The sequence below is a fragment of the Parasteatoda tepidariorum genome, chromosome 6, assembly GCF_982258835.1.
Source record: "Parasteatoda tepidariorum strain Cologne lab strain chromosome 6, Ptep-v5.0, whole genome shotgun sequence".
Lineage (NCBI taxonomy): Eukaryota > Metazoa > Arthropoda > Arachnida > Araneae > Theridiidae > Parasteatoda > Parasteatoda tepidariorum.
The window spans coordinates 99348154-99366060 of record NC_141760.1 but is presented as its reverse complement, the minus strand read 5'-3'; the positions used below and the strand labels follow the sequence as shown (position 1 = coordinate 99366060).

Genomic DNA, 17907 nt, shown 5'->3' with positions numbered 1-17907 from the left:
CACAAGGGGTTTTGGGTTAACAAATTTTAAAATTGTGCTATGTTTTAAATCTTAGGAACTAATAACAGAAATATGGCTGAAATATTAAAATAACGGTAAGAGAACCGAAATTTTATCTGTTTGTCCCATTAAACTGTAGGTATAGTTTTAAATTTACGGTAAATTTGCAAATCAATATTTCAGAAAAGGCATAACTATTTAGACGAAATTGAATGATTATGTAATTAGAACTAAGTGGAGCTCTTTTAACCATAAACTGGTGAAAAATGAAATAGTATTTCATGCTGCCGAATCGACTTGGCAATTTTCTTAGTACAAAACGAATCCAATGAATCATTTTCATACCTCCTTTTTAAAGAGTGCAGTTCTTTTTGAACTAATTTATTGAAATCCGGTTAAAGTTTGACGTTAATTTAAAAAAAATTCAAAAACAGGTCATAATTCGTAAACATGCTAATATTTAAATATATTAAATGTTTTTCAGATAGTGACGATAATTTATACCTTGACTGCAGCAGATAAATTTTTATCAATTGATCAGCTTCTACAGTCCTTTTTTAGAGACAATTTTAAATATTAATCATACGCTTACTGATAATAGTTGTTCGACACAATTTATTTTTATGTATCCTTGTTTTCTACATGGAGGCACCGTCACCTGTTCGCTACGCTCGATAATCCCTGTAGTTGAATCTCATTCATCAAGTTTGAAATAATTGAAGATCAAGTACAAATTGTTTTCTTCCACTTTTTTAAGTAAAAATTACGATTGGATTGCCAGCAGTTGCATTTTAAGGATTCCTAAGTTTTGACAAATGAAGAAGAAGGAAAAACGGTCTCGCCGAGAGTTATTACGCATTGAAGATGTTCTATGGAAAAAGCAGTTTATGCCCGCGCGCAAATTCGTTTTTTTATTCTCTCAGAACTAGAGGTATTTGGCACAAACTGTTCTTAACAATGTTCTTAAAAGTTTTTTTTTCCTGAAAAGTCGATTAAAAATTATTTGCTTAATGTAAAATTATTATACTTTTATTTAAGTTCATTATATTAACTTGTTAATTTTGACAAAATAAAAAGGATAGCTGGATTTGAATGATAAATAACTGCGCTTAAAAAAATTACATTTTAGAAAGGCAGAGTGTGCGACGCAATGAAAAGAATTTATAAATTAGAAGTAATTTTTTCTTGTTAACCGATCATATAAGAAACAATTCTTATTTCTCTTTATTCTACACATATTTTCAAATGTCGGTATAAAATGTCGAAGTTTTATATTTGGCAACACCTAGCCTTTTTCTATATAATATTTTTTTCTTTATTTTCATTATTTTTAATATTAAGTCAAGAGGGATATTATGAAAATCGCGTAAATGAAAACTTTTTCCACAACAATCAATAAATAATTATTAGTTAAAGAAAAAATGAAAAAAAAAACTTTTAAATTGTAATAACTTTCAAACAAATAAGAGTTTCTAAAAGGAAATAAAGACTCTATGTTACGGTTAAAAACAAATTTGGCTCTTTCAGCATACCAAATTTAACTTCCGCAGCTGAATTCTTGCGGTCACAGAGCGGCCCGCATGTTATTTTTCTAACAAGTATAAGAGTAAAAATAATCTTGACTTAATTTTAGAATTATTTTTTAATTCCATTGTAATCTCCGTTCAATTTCCTACATATTAACGTAATTTGAAGTTTCTAAATCAAACAGTGTTTGATAAAATGTAACGTTAAGTTGAAAACCCCAAAACAGTGGCGGTATCAGTGACCTTTTCAGTTTTCTGACAGAGAAGGAAATTTATTCAGTTTTCTGACAGAGAAGGAAATTTATTAATATCTGCTCGTTTCACGTTAATTTAACAATGCAGTTTATTTTTCCAACTTCATATAAAAAGAATTTTCAGGAATGGTCAGTGTTAATGCTATTATTCTAGGTTCTCATGCGTTCGCACTTTTCGATTAGACCAATTTAATCGATTAGATTAACTTCAACACTATTATCTTAAGTAAAGAATTCTAAGAGTCATGAAAAAAATCATGATAGCATCTCGAAAATCAAAAAGCATCTCAAAATGATATAATTAAAAATAAAGAAGATAATTTTTGAAATTCTTGGAATTCATTGTTTTACAGACTGACCTTTTTCTTTTTACTTTCACCAGAGGGTAATTTTAATAGTGTTACATTAAATTACTTTAAAGCAATTTTATATTCGTTTTATAATTAACTTATACACAACTATTGTTCTTCTTTTTGGCAGCAATTATTATATAAATATTAATACTGAAGAAAGAAAAGAATTTTCTGCGAAACGTATATTGGCTGGAATTAAAAATCAATTTAGCCCATTGACTGACAAAAGGACAAAAATTAATTTAGACACCTTCTGTAATTAATGACGACCTTAAAAAAAATCTATCCAAAAAAACAAATGATTAATGGGTATCCAGTGATTGGAATAGTGCAATTACAATTCTCTCATGTTATTAAACAAATAGTATTCTGTAACTTCCATTAATCATTTTATTAACGAATAAAATTGTAATTGTATATTCTTTCTCTTAATAACACATACTTTTTTTTAATTTTTTATTTTAGTAATCTTTTTTTGAATTGATTCTGTTTTTAGAAAACAGTTCAAACCAATCTTTCAATAAAATTTTATATAAATAATATCTGATATCTAGTAACTTATTCTTAGTTTATTTACAGTTAAATATAATAAATTTCGCAATTATAGTAAGAATAAAGAAGTTTAACAAATACGACATAGTTAAGTTAAATTTTTACTCTTTATTTTGTAAAAAAAAAAAAAAAAATTTATTTGATATGCATATTTTTTGTAGAATATTTATTTTGAAGAACTTGTAATTCAACATAACGTTGAGTAATTTACGCTGCGTAATTCTTTTGCCGCATTAACTTATTTATTCTTTATTTGACTTAGCTCAAATAAATATCCCCATAAAATCAATTTAGAGCAGTTCAGTATACATATCTTAATAGAAAATTAAAGGAGTTTAGTTTCCTACTCAGAATTTTAACACTTTAATCTTTACGCTACTATGACAGATATTAAATGAAAATATTATTTTGAATTATTTTCGTAAAAACAAAGTTTACTCACTGTCCCTTCTTTACACGACCCATCATGATAATTAATTCCTCGAATTAGTGCTGTTTTAAATAGTTTTCGATAAAATTATAATAATTTGTATTATTGGTAATTATTGCACTAAAATTAGTAGTTTGTAATGCAAGCACTTTTGTACGTGGTAAGAACTAGCGATTTTTTACTGTATATATTAAATGTAAAGTCTATATCAAAAAGAGAATCATAAGAATTTTAATGGTCAATTAATTTTATGCAATAGAATTTCAGGAATAAAAAGGAGTTTGTAAATGTATTTGTGTGCCCTTCATGATATTAAAATATTTGTTGCAAAAAGAAGTAAAGACCTTTATTTTAGAATTAGTTACAGTTTGCTTTGAGGGGGACGAGTAATGGAATGTAGCTGTTTCAAAATAAGATCCTTTTCCTCTCTTTGTTAGTGTATGGTAAATTGAGAAGTTAACGACGTCCGGTTATGCGCTTCTCGCATCCCACCCTGTTGGGGGTCAGAGTTCTTGAGGAACTTTAGACTTTTCCAATTTTTTTTTTTTTTCTTCACTAAAATTTCAGTTTTTATTTATTTCCTTATATTGCTGATGATTATTATTATTTAACATTTTCATAAAACCAATTTTGTTTTCAATTGTTTGCAATAAGCTTTTAATTGAACTATTTATTTTTTCTAAAAAAATAAATAAGCAAATGTATAACAGAAAAACGCAAAATTCTCATATTTCATAGATTGCGAAAAGCAATACACAGTAAAAATCTTTTACAGATCAAAATTCTATTTCTTATGCATCTAACAAAAATCTTTCAACCGGATATGGGAAATTGTAAAAGTAAATAAAAAAATAAATACATAAATAAACTCTAACTTTTTAAAAATATTTTTTGATTCAATATTAAAGTCTTATTTGATTAGTAATATAACTTGTTAAAAATGGAGAGAGTCTCGCTTTTTATGATTTATGGGTACAACTAAGCATCATAATTTTTTGCACTTTTTTGGATTTTTAAACCCCTTGTATCTGAACAGTCAAGAGTTTGTAAATGATTCAAATAAATCAAATTCATTCTCATTCATGTGTTTTAAAATTATAAGCAGATATATTTGTTTGTAGGAAAAAAAAACATTATAAAGCGAGAAATCAGTTTCAACCTTCCTTAATTTTAACAATTGATATAATAAATCGGTAGCTTACTTAATTAGCTATATCTCGTGGTTCGTGCACTAATAAAGAAAGCTAAAATATAAAAAGAAAACTATAAACGAAAAATTAACGGTAACGAAATTGTTAAATCTTCTTATTTCGCATCTTCATAAATTAGTAAAATCAAATTTTTCTCTCATCTGGACACAAATGCAATAAAAGTTAGATCTTTTGTAATTCATACATTTTAATTTTTTAATGTCCTAATTTTTATGAGTTAAGGTGGAAACTTCTAACCGTATTTCATTTATTAAATTGGCTAAAATGTTCAGACTACACAACATCATTTTTCGTTCTTCTCTTTATCTTTCATCTCTTTATCTAAGCAGTCGAAAGTTTGTAAATTATTTAAATCATGGTGAACGACTATTTGAGTCTTTCACAACTATTGAGATAATATAGTACGTTTATAGTACGCCATGATACAAATTAATCAAGTTTCTTTAAATGCTTCAAATATAAACACATATATATTTTTGAGCAGGTAAAAAAAGAACATTAAAAAACAAGAAATTAGATTCTTTGAACCCTCAAAAATTTGAGTAATTTATCTGATAAATTTGTAATAAGCTTCGTGTTCATGCATCACTGCGATATTTCTTGAATATCTTGGTTTTTTTTTACAACGTAAGCACATTATATTTCTTAAACAAATGCGCAAACAGAAGTTTAACTGTTATGAAACTCTGAAGAAGCATCATAGTATTTTTTTCCCCATTATAGTAATAACTTTTAAGTAGGATTATTTTAAAATTTCTTGTTAGAATTTGTTTTACTAATTAAAGAAATGTTTAATATTTTTTTTCAAGCACAAGTTAGACACTATTAATAAATTATTAAAAAAAGGAAGAAAATTAATGGTAATAAAATTGTTAAGTCTTCTTATTTCGCAACTTCAAAAATTAGTACTATTCAACTAGACACAAATGCGTAAAATGTTGGATCTGTTATAATTCATGCACTTAAATGTCTATTTTTTAGTATATTTACTTTGAGGAGTTAACTCAGATACTTCTAAACTGGATTTCATCTTTTTAATTAGAAAAATATTCTGCAAAAAATTATCAATATATTGTATTTTTATTTAATTTTTATATGAAAAAATTCATAAACAGTGGCAGGAAAACTACTAAATTATTGAGCCGAATCCTGAAAGAAATATTTACTATAATACATTTCCCTCTGAATAAAAAAGTCCTAAGGAGCGAAGTCCCCTCCGCTATTTTTGGGTGTTTATTTTAACTTTACATTTTGCTTTGCTGTACAAAAAGTATAAGATTTAGAAGTTTCAAATTACGAAGGATAAGCGGTGGAGGCTCAGGGGAAGGAACGCTAGCCAACTAATGAGTTTTGAGGATTTGAATCTTAAGAATTGCTGGTTGATACGAATTTCGTACCCGGCTGACATAAAATATTCCAAGTGATAGACGCATCGTGGATTATTAGAGTCCCATCTTCGTCTTGCTAATCACGGGAGGTTTTCGTGGTTTATCTCACCATGAAAAAGTTCTCCACGAAGGCATTTCGTTCCCGATACTTTTGTACAGGAGTTCTCTTATTTCTTGGTTTAGATTCAAAATTACAATGATATAAAGTTGAACACTGGTAACCATGAGATCAAATTCGGGTTGGCTGTTCAACAACAGTTATAAAATAAAATTACAAAGGATTACAGAAAAATGAACAGAGAGTGCGATGAAAATGAAAATGACTATTCTATAATTAGTTTGGAAATTGTTATCTGCAAAATCTGGTGTAAAAAAATACTGTACTGGCTGCTTTGTAGAACACAGAAATGCAAATACTAATTAGAAATTGTGCGCTCTGTAAAGGCTAATTTTGATCTTGAAATTAATACCGGTATTCAAATATGTTCGAAAATTAATTGCAATTTTATTATTGCCTTTTACGCACCTTTTTTCTTCTTCTTTTTCTTTTCACGTGATTGTTCTCATGATGAGTTGTAGAGAAAATTTCGATTTCGATTGTTAACTTAAAAATCACTAATTGTTAATAAAAAAATACTGCGATTGGTTGATATGTTTGCTAGAAAAGAAAATTTAATCAAAACTACCAAAATATTGTAAAACTTACTTTATTTCCGGCTATAGGGAAAAACCAAAAAGCTCAGTATTTTTTAACGAAGTGGTTTAGTAATGTTTTCGGTAAAGTAATAAAAAATTTAGATTTTATAATATGAGTTGAAATGCGAAAAACGTGGTAAAATTTTATAATTTTACCATGATAGTTTAGAGCACTGTATAAAAACCATTTGTTCAGAAAAATTTACTATTCAGTTTTATATTTTTTACTAAATGTGAGGTTAAAAGAGCTATAATTTTGAAAGCTAGAGTATCCGGTTAACTGCTATCATTTTAACAAAAAAATTACCAAATAAATGGTTTAAATACTTGGTTTTATTAACAGAGCTATGGTTTTGTTTTGAAAAAATGTTATTATCATAGAATGCGGTAATTTAAGAAAAACTTTTTCTTCGCGTAGTTGGCTGAAAGGTAACTTGGTTAAAATTTAATTTGCTGAAAGGGCGGATTTATGTGTGAACTTAACAAGAATTTTGTTTTGAAATTCCAATATGTTTGAAAGCAATTGGAAATTTAAATACCCATTCGTTATATCTTTCTTTAAGTTTTTTTGCTTTAAATATTGACCATTGACTATTTATCCATTGTCATAAAAAATTTATTTTATAAACATGCGCTCAAGTTGTTGTCAATAAAAAGTAGCGAAAGACAGCCAGAGAGAGAGATTTGTTTGTTGCCTAATATCACTCTTAATAATTATATTGACATTTTTAAAAACAATAAACTTAATAAATAACGCTAAAACCGTTCCCTGTTTAAACTTCAATAAGTCTTGTTAACGAGTAGTATTACTTCTCATTTTTTTTTTCCAGTTGAGTTACACAATCTAAATTCCTTAAGTTTTTTTTTTCTTTCAAGTACAGATAATTATTTTTCAAATTTATTAAATCCTTTATTTCATTATGCTTAGCAAAATGTTCTTACATAAAGCTGCAATACTTGTATATTTTGAAAATAAAATGTTATGTGTTTTGCGAAAAGTGAAAAATATTGCAGCTTAAGGAAGTATATATAAAGAAAAAAAATCAATGATGAATGAACGATAAGCAATTACGGGAGTGAGCGGAGTAAGAAAAGGGTAAAGCCTGCTATTTTTTATTTTTGTATAAATGAAATGATTTTTAAACAAAAAATAGACAGGTAATTTTTAACTATGCATTTAATGAAATATTTAAAGTTTCAAATGATAAAATAAAAAATAACGTTTTTCATGTGTTATAGCTATGCAAATAATAGCAAAATAAAAACTGATGTTACTTCAACTGCGTGTATATAAGTGTGTTTCAAAGTATAAATTTAAAATATAAACTAAATAAAACTGTTTGAAAACTAATAATGGATTTCTAAAATCAATGTTGTTGCTTAAACGTAAATAAAATAAAGTTTTAAAGTTAAAGTTACGATTTTTATGTTAAAGAATTTAAAAATCCTGAATTTTAATGCCATAGAAAGTATAAATATGCATAGCTAAATAGAATTTCATCGTATGAATATCATCTGTAAGAAAGTTAAAAGAACATCATTATCCTTATAAAGATAGTTAAAAGAAGTAAGTATTTAGTAGAAAAATAAAGTAACCTCAAATTTTTGCTTTAAGTATCCAAGGTAATGAATTTGTTGCAGTTGGTTATTTAGGATTTTAAATCTTTCTGATCATTAGCTTTCAACCAAAAATATAATTATTTTTTAGTAATGTAATTGAATGATATAAAAAAAACCAGTCGTCATGCATTCATTCATAAACAAAAACAAAAAAATTCTTAACTCGGGGAGTGATTTATAAAGACTTTTAGACGAAAATATATATATATTTTTTTAAAAATTTATAATTTTGTAGTGCTAATATTATATTTTACACAGCCAGTTTGCTAATGTAAATAAATTTGCCCAATTAAAGTTATTTAATTATTTATAAAAAATATTTCATAAAAGTAGAACGTGTTTTTATGTACTAAAATTGTTAAAAAGCTGATGAAACCTAAAAAATGGTTTATTTACTTAAACGTCCTTAATTATGGAATCTTTACTGTTCATTATAAAGAAACGATATTCTAATTTACTACTCCGCAAATCAAAATATATATGTAAGCATTATTTCCCAGTTTATATGTATTAAAAATTTTTCTTACGAAAAGTACTCAAATGAATTTTGACTTCAATAATTTTTTAATTTAGTAAGCTTGCTTATCGCTAATAGTTAATAAAATATTTTAGTGCAGATTAATTTTTTATTATGAGGACCAGAAATTGTCTTTAAGAATTCAAAATAGATATTCATTACGGTTTGAAATCACCAGATAAGTATGTTTGAAGTCCTTGAACTAAAAAGAATGTGGGGAAGCACATTTTGTCCCCTACCCCCAATTCTAAGAAACATTCCTTTCAAGTACGGAAAAGCTGCTCAGTAGGTGGTCGTTGATTACTTGTATAGAACAAGCTAAAAGATTCATTTGGCGAAAAGGGTGTAAAAAGAAGGAGATAAACGTAGCCCCTAGTTTCTAAAGGTAGCCCCTAGTTTTCTTCTTTCTTCGAAAAATAGAAATGGCGCCACTTGAGAGCAAGTAAGTAACAAGTTTTTTCTCTTTAGTTCATGTAATTTAAAAAATTTTTTAACTTATTTATTAAATAGCTTTTTAAAATTAGTTTAATTCGCTTTGATTTTATTTGCTAAGTTTTTAGAAATTATGTTTTATAACTATAATACTTCAGTTGGCTATTTTATCTTATGCTTTCCTGTTGTTTAGTTTAAGCTGCTAGTTTAGTTTTAAAATGAATTAGACGATTTTTTTAATAAATAAAAGTTCAATTAACTCTATCTAATAAAAGAAAAATTTATGATTTCTTATGCATTAATTAAAAATGCTTCTTTCATTTTTCGGAAGCATTGATTAATTTAATAATTTACTTCATTTCGGTAGCCATATTTTTTCTCTGAAGGATTGTTAAAAAACATTATTTGAATTATCTAAACCGCGGGTGTCACTTATTGTTTCAAATAATAATTTTGATTAGATATAAGAAGAAATATTTTTTGAACCACCATAAAATAAATAAATAAATAGTAAGAGTTTAAATTTTCTCATCTCTAATTAGTTACTTTATATTTAAATTATACTTTAATTTTGATATTTTTCTGCTTTGACTTTTTTAAATTAAAAAAAATAATAATAACGTTGGTAAACATGTAAAAATTGTTCCACTAAACACTTCCACTTTTAAAGTTTTTTTGAGTATTTTCAGAATATATTTTTAAACAATTTAAATATTTGTTTTGATACTCAATATAATATATTCTTTGTTCTAAATAAATAAATAACAAAATGACATATTAAATAGAAGGACAGTATTTCTAATTTTTATTTTGTTGTTTTTATACTTCTTTTGCATTTAATGAATTGCTGTAGAGGTATAAGAACATTTCAAATCTTTATATTAAGTTTAATTTTACGATTAAATTTGTTTTAAAATGAATTAATTCGTTATAAAATTATTCAATTTTTTTGAATAGAAATTAGAATATTATTTCATGGTTATTATTTTTAAAATTTATTCATAAGTATAATAATATTTTCTGTATAATATTTTTTTTCATGAAATAAAGCTTTTTGTATTAAATATTGTTGGTCCTCAATGCTATAAAGACGATTACTAATTCTTTTTTTCCAGTTATTGTGCAAAATCTATAATTTATCTCATGTAATTTATCTTCTTCTTAATTTACTATTTTGAGTTTTTAAATGGTTGTTAATTCTAAAATATACCTGTTCAGCCTTCACCTTTGACAATTTTGTGTTTAAGAAAGTGTATACATTTTCTACAAAAAAGAATTTTTATTAACTGTTTAATTAAAATTTATGATGATAACTGTGTAGTGGAAATATATAATCTAAAAATTGTTGGAAACTATTCCTCAAAAATTCAGGAAATTTTATTTTTAAAATTGAGAGGGAGCCCTAACTAACAAAAGCTTTATTTAGAATTTGTCTATTTATTTTAATTCTAATTTATCTATTTATTTTAATTCTAATTGGCTAAAAGACTAGTTCTTTTTCTAAATTAGAATCAAAAAAATTTTAAGAGAAAATTTGGTAAGGTAAAATTTGGTAAACATTCAACTTATCGTCAGTTACCAAAAATATAAATATTCGCTGTAATTTTAATATATGATCCTTCTCTTTCCTTTAAATCAAAATTAATTTCATTTAAATCAAAAAATTGTTTTTAACAAAAATTATAAAATTTAATTAGTTAGAAACAGTTTTGATTTTGTTGATTTTTAACTGTTTTTATGACGATCATACTCTAATTTATTCCTTTTCTTTTATGGAAAGACAGGGCGAACGATCCAAGAAATGCTAATCCAGCGATCAACAGCAAAATAAGGTAAGAACATAGTGAAACATTAAATATTAATATTTTTTTCAATTAAATCACATATTTTTGATTTGCAAAAGAATTTTGATTTTTTTAATTAATAATTATTGTGCTTATCAAAATTAAGTTCACTTTATGTATTTCTCTAACACAGTCTTTATTAATAACAAGTGTTTTTATTACTCATATAAGCTTTTATATTTATATTTTTGCAATATTCTTATTTAATAATTTCTTAATAAGGTTTCGTAATAAATAAAAAATGCACTTTATGAATGTATAAATTAGGTGAAAAGATGTGCTGACAATTTTATATCATTACGATATTTTAGTATTTGTTTTCTCTGTTTTCATGCCTGTTATAACATTTTTTTATCATTCTATTTTTTTAATTACTAGTTAGAAAACAAAATTTTAAAAGAAATTATTTTTACTGTTAAAATAACTACGTAAAGTTATGAATGAATAACGAAATATTTTTCGTTATTTTATTTGAAATGATAATATTATATAACATTTCATTTTTCCATAAGTTTCACCAGCATATAATATTCGTATTAAAGCAATTATTTTAGCAAATATTTTTTACTTAAAAAAAATACATGAAAAAAATTAAAAACTTTGTCCACATTAAATTTGGGCTGAAAGGCTAAAAGTATTCCCCTACAAGCTCGTGCTAAGTTTTATTGAATTTACCAATTCACATTTAGTTCCTCTAACACACCACATGCTTAGAGTATAAACAAGATAAATGATAAACAATGAACTTATTGTCATATTCCATAACTGAAATAAAAATATTTACATTAATCTTCATACATGATTTTAGAAACAGTTTTTTTTTTTTAATGTTTCGATTTTGTTGTTTTTGTTTTAACTAATTTTACAACTATCATATTCTAATTATAGTTTTTTTTTTTCTTTCATAGGGAGTCAGGATGGAAGATCAACAATGAAGATAAAACTCAAAATTTAAAAATCAACAAAAAGGATGGTAAGAAATAAATTTATATTTTACCTTAGGTTACCATATGGTTGAAAAGAAACCAGTTTTTTTTGTTTAAACTGGGGGTTTTGTGTTTTTTTAAAACAATTTGTGGGACATTATTTTAAGCCAATTGAAATTAACCGAGCCAATTCAAGGTCTTTCATAGCAATTAACTATTCCTTTAACTATTAATTAATATTTTCAATAAACAACTAAAAATATCCACTCTTTTCTTTAAATATATTAACAAAATATCTAATAAAAAAGGAAAGAACTAAATATTTAAGTATGCAGCTTTATTTAGCAAGCAAAATAAACATTCAGCATTTAAATTTGATTTTAGTGATACCATAAAGAATGATTCTCTACCTTGCTTGCCCGTAATATAGAAATGCTATATTTCAATATTGTTTAATTAATGTTATTATTTAGATGCGTATAATTTATGATATTAGTATGTAATTAAATTTCATGGAACATAATTATTTTTTAATCCATTAACATAATATAAATTTTTATATATTTAAGGCAATATATCATATATATTTTATATGAATGATAATTAAAAAGTGTTTTCTTATATGGTGCATTATAATTATTTTATAAAAAAGATACAAAATTGATAAGGAAAGATATAATAAAAGTAAGTTTTTATACTAATAGTTTAATAATAAAGTATAAATTTTCTCTCCATTTATTTCAGCATAATAGTTTATTTAATAAGTTAAATAATATCCGAGTTCATAGTCCTGAAATTTCTGAATTCCTGATAAAGAAAAAAAAACAACTTTATTCTCATGTTTTTTTAGCTTTTTGCTCTGATTTCTGACAATGTCTGTGTTCAGAACATCACATATTCTACAAATACTAATGCAGTTCCTAAAACTATCAGTTTGAATAATCAAAAGATTTGTATTTCTGATGTAATATATATATATATACATATACATATATATATATATAAATGCCAAGACACATATATTTACTTTGCCTTCCTTTCAAAATAATTGAAACTCCACTTAAAAGTAATTTATTAAGGATGTCACGAATTTAATTGCAGATTTTAAATAAATATTGGTATGAAATAATATTAAATAATTGATACTGGTTACAGAAGTACTATTAACATTTCCTAGTTATCAATCTCAAACTGTTACGAATCGCTCATTAATAGAATTAAAAAAATTATTCAAGCTTTGTTTCTGGAATTAAAAATTTATATTTAGAGCAAATTATACTTTTTTGTTAATTTTTTTTTACAGTTAACTGATAAATGTATAATGTACCAGCAATTTGGTTATTAATATAATGTCGCATTAAATAAAATTAAATATAACATGAATATTGTTAATAAATTGTTGGGTTTAAGAAAATCATTTAAAAAAAAATTTTTTTTTCTACGTTTACCATTCAAAACATTGAATGAATTGTTTTCATTACACTTAACATTACTTTAAAATATTATTATAGCTACAATAGTTAACATTTCTAACTAAGATGGTTAAAATTATTTAATTATTACAAAACTAATTGAATAAATAGAATTATAATTATGTTTTTCATTCTCAATTTGCTAATGAATGTTAAAGTTTGTGATACTATTTTTCAATTAGATATCTAAAGCAGATTAAATTAGTTTAGATCAGATTGCATTGCTGAAAAAACTTTTTAAAATTACTTTGGGTAGAATAAGTCTTGATATCTATGAGCTACATATATATGAACTGCATTTAAATAATTAAAAAATGAAATGTGAATAATTTTAATATGTTTGGCAGTTGATCTATTTTAAAAAATAATAATTTGCTTGCATATCCCTTTCACCATTTCTTAGTAAATAACCTTATTAATGAAAAAAAAAAGACTTGAATTAAACATACTATAAATAATGTTTTTATTAGTTACATAGTATAAAAAGTATTTATAATTATAATAGTTAAATGATAAGTTTATTTAAGTAATTGATTTTTTTCAAATCTATTTCTTTAAATCAATACTTTTCTTAAGTATAATCATTAAAGGGATGTATGACTATAATAATTTACATACATATCTCTTTTATTATTTCTTAGTGAAATACTATCATTATCTCTGAAATCAGATCTTAGTTGTTTTTTTTAAATGCAACCTAAAGAATGCATATTTATTAACTAAATTCAATATCATATTTTTATAATTAAATTAATAATTTTTTGTAAAAATAATCAGCTTGTCTTAATCCATGGCTTTTAAAAAATTAGTTGATTTAAATCAATGATATTTTTTTTTCTGTGAACATTTAATATATCTATAGTAAAATAAATTGCTTTATTTTTTGCAGGAAAAAGGCTCATTGAAATAAAGCTTCTGGAATGGGATAAAGAAAATATATTTGTCCATATGTAAATAGTGTATACAGATGTATTGATTTGTTACAAGGAAATAAAACTCCTTCATGGTTTATTTTAAGCTTTATTGTTGTTAAAATTCCTGCTTTTATATATTTAAAATTACTAAAATGGTGTATTATTTACTAGTACAAAATATTTTTTTTTGAAAAAACTATTTATGATATATACTGTTTATCTAATATTTAATAAAATTAATGACTTGATGAATATACACAAAATTATAGGATAAATAAACTTTTGTGTGTAAGTTTCTATCAATAAAAGCTAGATGTAGGTTTTAAATATATAAGCATTATTTTAAAAACTTAAATAACTTATTTATTGAGTTGCATTGTGTTTTATTTTAGAATAAAAATTTGTACTTAATTTCCTCTATCTCAAAATGCTTAAAAAATTTAAATACTCAATTCAAAAAGATTTTTTTTTTATATGCTTCTACTTTAAATGATAGCGCTTATAATTGTTTAAAATGAAATAAAAAAAAGTCTATTTTATTGTACGAAGATTCATTGGACATTTGGTTATAAATTAAATAATTGTTTTACACCATTTTGTTTTTTATATTTTCATAAAACAGTATGCATGTAATGACAGTTGTTGTTATATTACAATATAAAAAGCTAAGAATCAATAAATTACTATCACTGATATCAGCCGAGTAGAACACACACTCGTGACAATTTATGTTCCCTAAATAAGAATTGTAACAAAATGCAGCAAGAAGCCTTTGAAATTAAAAGCTAAGTTCTAATAATAAAAAATAAAAAAAATGCCGAGACACCTAAAATAAAGGTGTGATACCGGCAAGGACGGCATTAAAGTTTTCTATTGAACCAAGTGGGAGGTGAGTTAAGGGTGGTTTATCAGCAAATAAGGCAAAGAAGTTCGCCTAAGCATCTGAAATAAAGGTGTGATACCGGCAAGGACGCCATTAAAACTCTATTGAACCGAGTTTGAGGTGAGTTAAGGGTGGTGTATTGGTAAATAAGGCAAAGAAGTTCGCCTAAACACCTGAAATAAAGGTGCGATATGGGCGAAAACGGCATAGACGTTTTCTAATCAGTCTACAGTTAAGGTGCCTTAACGGCAAGCGAGGCAACGACGTATGCCAGTGAACGTATTCAGCTTTTGATAAAAAGGCAAAAAAGACATCATAAAGGTTCAATAAAAGCCTTTACGGCAATTTTCTCTTTATTCTGTGAAGAAAAAAAATTTCCCCGGTATTTAACAGGCAAAAATGGCAAAGCAATCCAGAGGCAACAAAATAGTCCCGGTCCTTCAACGATTGCCAGAAGTTTGCCTGAAATGCCATGCACTGGCCCTCATTCTGGCCCAGATTTCACTTTATTAACGGAACCGATACGGCAATGAAAAGCCCGCCGTAATGGCACTTTAGGTGAGCCGGCATTGTCCCTTCACTAGCCCAAAAGTTGTGTGCTTGTTGGGATAGGACTTAGAAAGTTATGAAAATATTAATATAACATGATGAAATGATCGTGTGATGAATCGAAACGACTTTGTTGACAAGATGACCCGATCGACGGAAGGATTTTGTCGACGAAATAACCTAATCGATAAAATACCCAGCTGACAAAATGACCCTGTCGACGCAATGACCTGATGGACAAAGTGGTGTCGATGAATTGATTGTCGCTGAAACGAACGTGACCCGGCGAAAATGCTCGTCTGTGGTAAATTTTGAACCATGATGGTGATACTGAATACAGTAAATATTTTTTCTGATGAGATGAAAAAACGTGATTTGCTTAGTTTAACAACGTAAAGCTACCGGAAAAAGCAGCAAAAAATCATAAGCAAATAAATAATTGCAATTATTTCAGCCTTATTAGTTGTGTCAGTGTATGCCTTTCAGTTTTTAGTATGATTTCGTAGTGCTGTTCAGTAGAGATTTATTGATTATTTTCCTTTATTATTCACTTCGTAAGAAGAACGGGTATCCAGCTAGTAGTAGGATAATGATAAATAGTAAATCATATTATATTAATTATTTATTCACGCACGTATGTATTAGGCTTCGTAACTCATTACAAAGGCTTAAAAATTCTCGTAAATTGAATAAACTGATAGCACGAACAAGAGGAGGATATCACAAAGATATACCCAGGTTCAAGCTTTGATTCGAACCCGTTATCTCCATGAATGAGAGCGTTTGGTGAAAGGATAATACGACCTTGATCAGGGAGACTCCTTACTTACACATTGTATGCTTAATTCAAGACTCCCATGCGAAACTTCGTCAACACAAAGGAAAGTACAAATGGCAGTAAATAACACGGTGAGATGATTGAAGGAAATATCAAGACGCTGCTAAGCTCAACAGGCAGGTGGGTACTTTATTTACGTCGCACTAAAGCTGGACGATGGGCAATTGGCGACGATCTGGGAAACAATCCTGAGGATGATCCGAGAACCTGCCAGCGCAATTTTGATCCTCAGCAGAGGGGATGACTCTTTTGCTCTGGTAGCCCTAGAACTGCGTGCAAAGTCTAGCACTTTACGGTAGAACAGTTGAACGAAGACCGATACCGCTCACTCTCGGTCCCTACACAGGCTGATCAAAGAGGTCACCCATCCGCCTACTGACCGCAACCAGTGATGCTTGACTTCCGTGTTCTACTGGGAACCGTGTCTTTACAATTAGTTCACTGCGGGCTTGCTACGCTCAATAGTGATTGTTAGAAGATCAATTCCCGTATGGCTCTTCAGAACTCCCATTGATAATTATGTAGTTTCATATATTGTTACTCAATTTATCAATAACTGAGTTCGGTATGGTTCGGTACTTTTGTTTGCGTCGCACTAGAGGCAGAGCAATAGGATATTGGCCTGATGGCCTGAGGATGATTCGGAGATCAGGTTATCTCGGCCCTCCAATAATTGAGTTCAACTAATTAATTATGGAGTCGTGGTGGCTCAGGGGATAGATCTTTCTCCTTCCAATGAGGTGAACCGGGTTCGAATCTTAGCGATGACTGGTTGATACGAATTCCGCACCGGGCTTGCAGCAGCCACAGTGCTGACGTAAAATATCCTCAGTAGTAGACGGATCATGGGTTAGAGTCCCCTTGCCGTTAGACAAATTTCGGGAGGCTTTCGTGGTTTTCCTCTCCATGAAACGCAAATGCGGGTAAGTTCCATGAAAAAGTTCTCCACGGGGGCAAATTTCTCCCAATACTTGATCCAAAAGTTTCCTTGTCATTTGTATTGTGTTCAAAATTACTAGGCTACGGAGTTGAACAACTTTAGAAATCGTAAGGACGAAAAATTGGGTCGGCTGTTCAACGACGGTTATAAAATAAAATTTATCAATGTTATTCTCGTTAAACTGTGCTACCGTAAAGTGCTCGACTTCGCGTGCAGGTCGTCGGGCTACCGAAGCGGAGGCGTCACCCCCTCTGCAGAGGATCAAAATTGTGATGGCATGTCTTCGGATCATCCTCCGGGATGTTTCCCAGACCGTCGCCAATAGCCCATTGTGCAGCTCTAGTGCGACGTAAATTAACAACAACAACAATCAATGTTATTCACTTTGAAAAATGAAGTGACTTGGAAATATGAGCTTAAATACGGCGCAATAGGAATGCGTGTGCTCTATGGTGTCATCGAGGGCTCTTTAAAGGCTTAAGCATGTAAGCATCTTTTTTAATTAATTTTCTTCCAATTAGTCGATCGTCATCAAACACATCCATCAACCACACATTAGTCA

General features: G+C 27.4%; 1 long non-coding RNA gene across 1 annotated transcript; it reads left to right on the top strand.

The window, feature by feature from the left end:
• The first annotated feature begins 8638 nt into the window (after positions 1 to 8638).
• On the top strand, positions 8639 to 14232 carry LOC147808234 (uncharacterized). Its single transcript, XR_015434797.1, has 4 exons — positions 8639 to 8989; positions 10764 to 10811; positions 11732 to 11796; positions 14111 to 14232. It is a non-coding gene; the product is annotated as an uncharacterized LOC147808234 (long non-coding RNA).
• The last annotated feature ends 3675 nt before the right edge of the window (positions 14233 to 17907 follow it).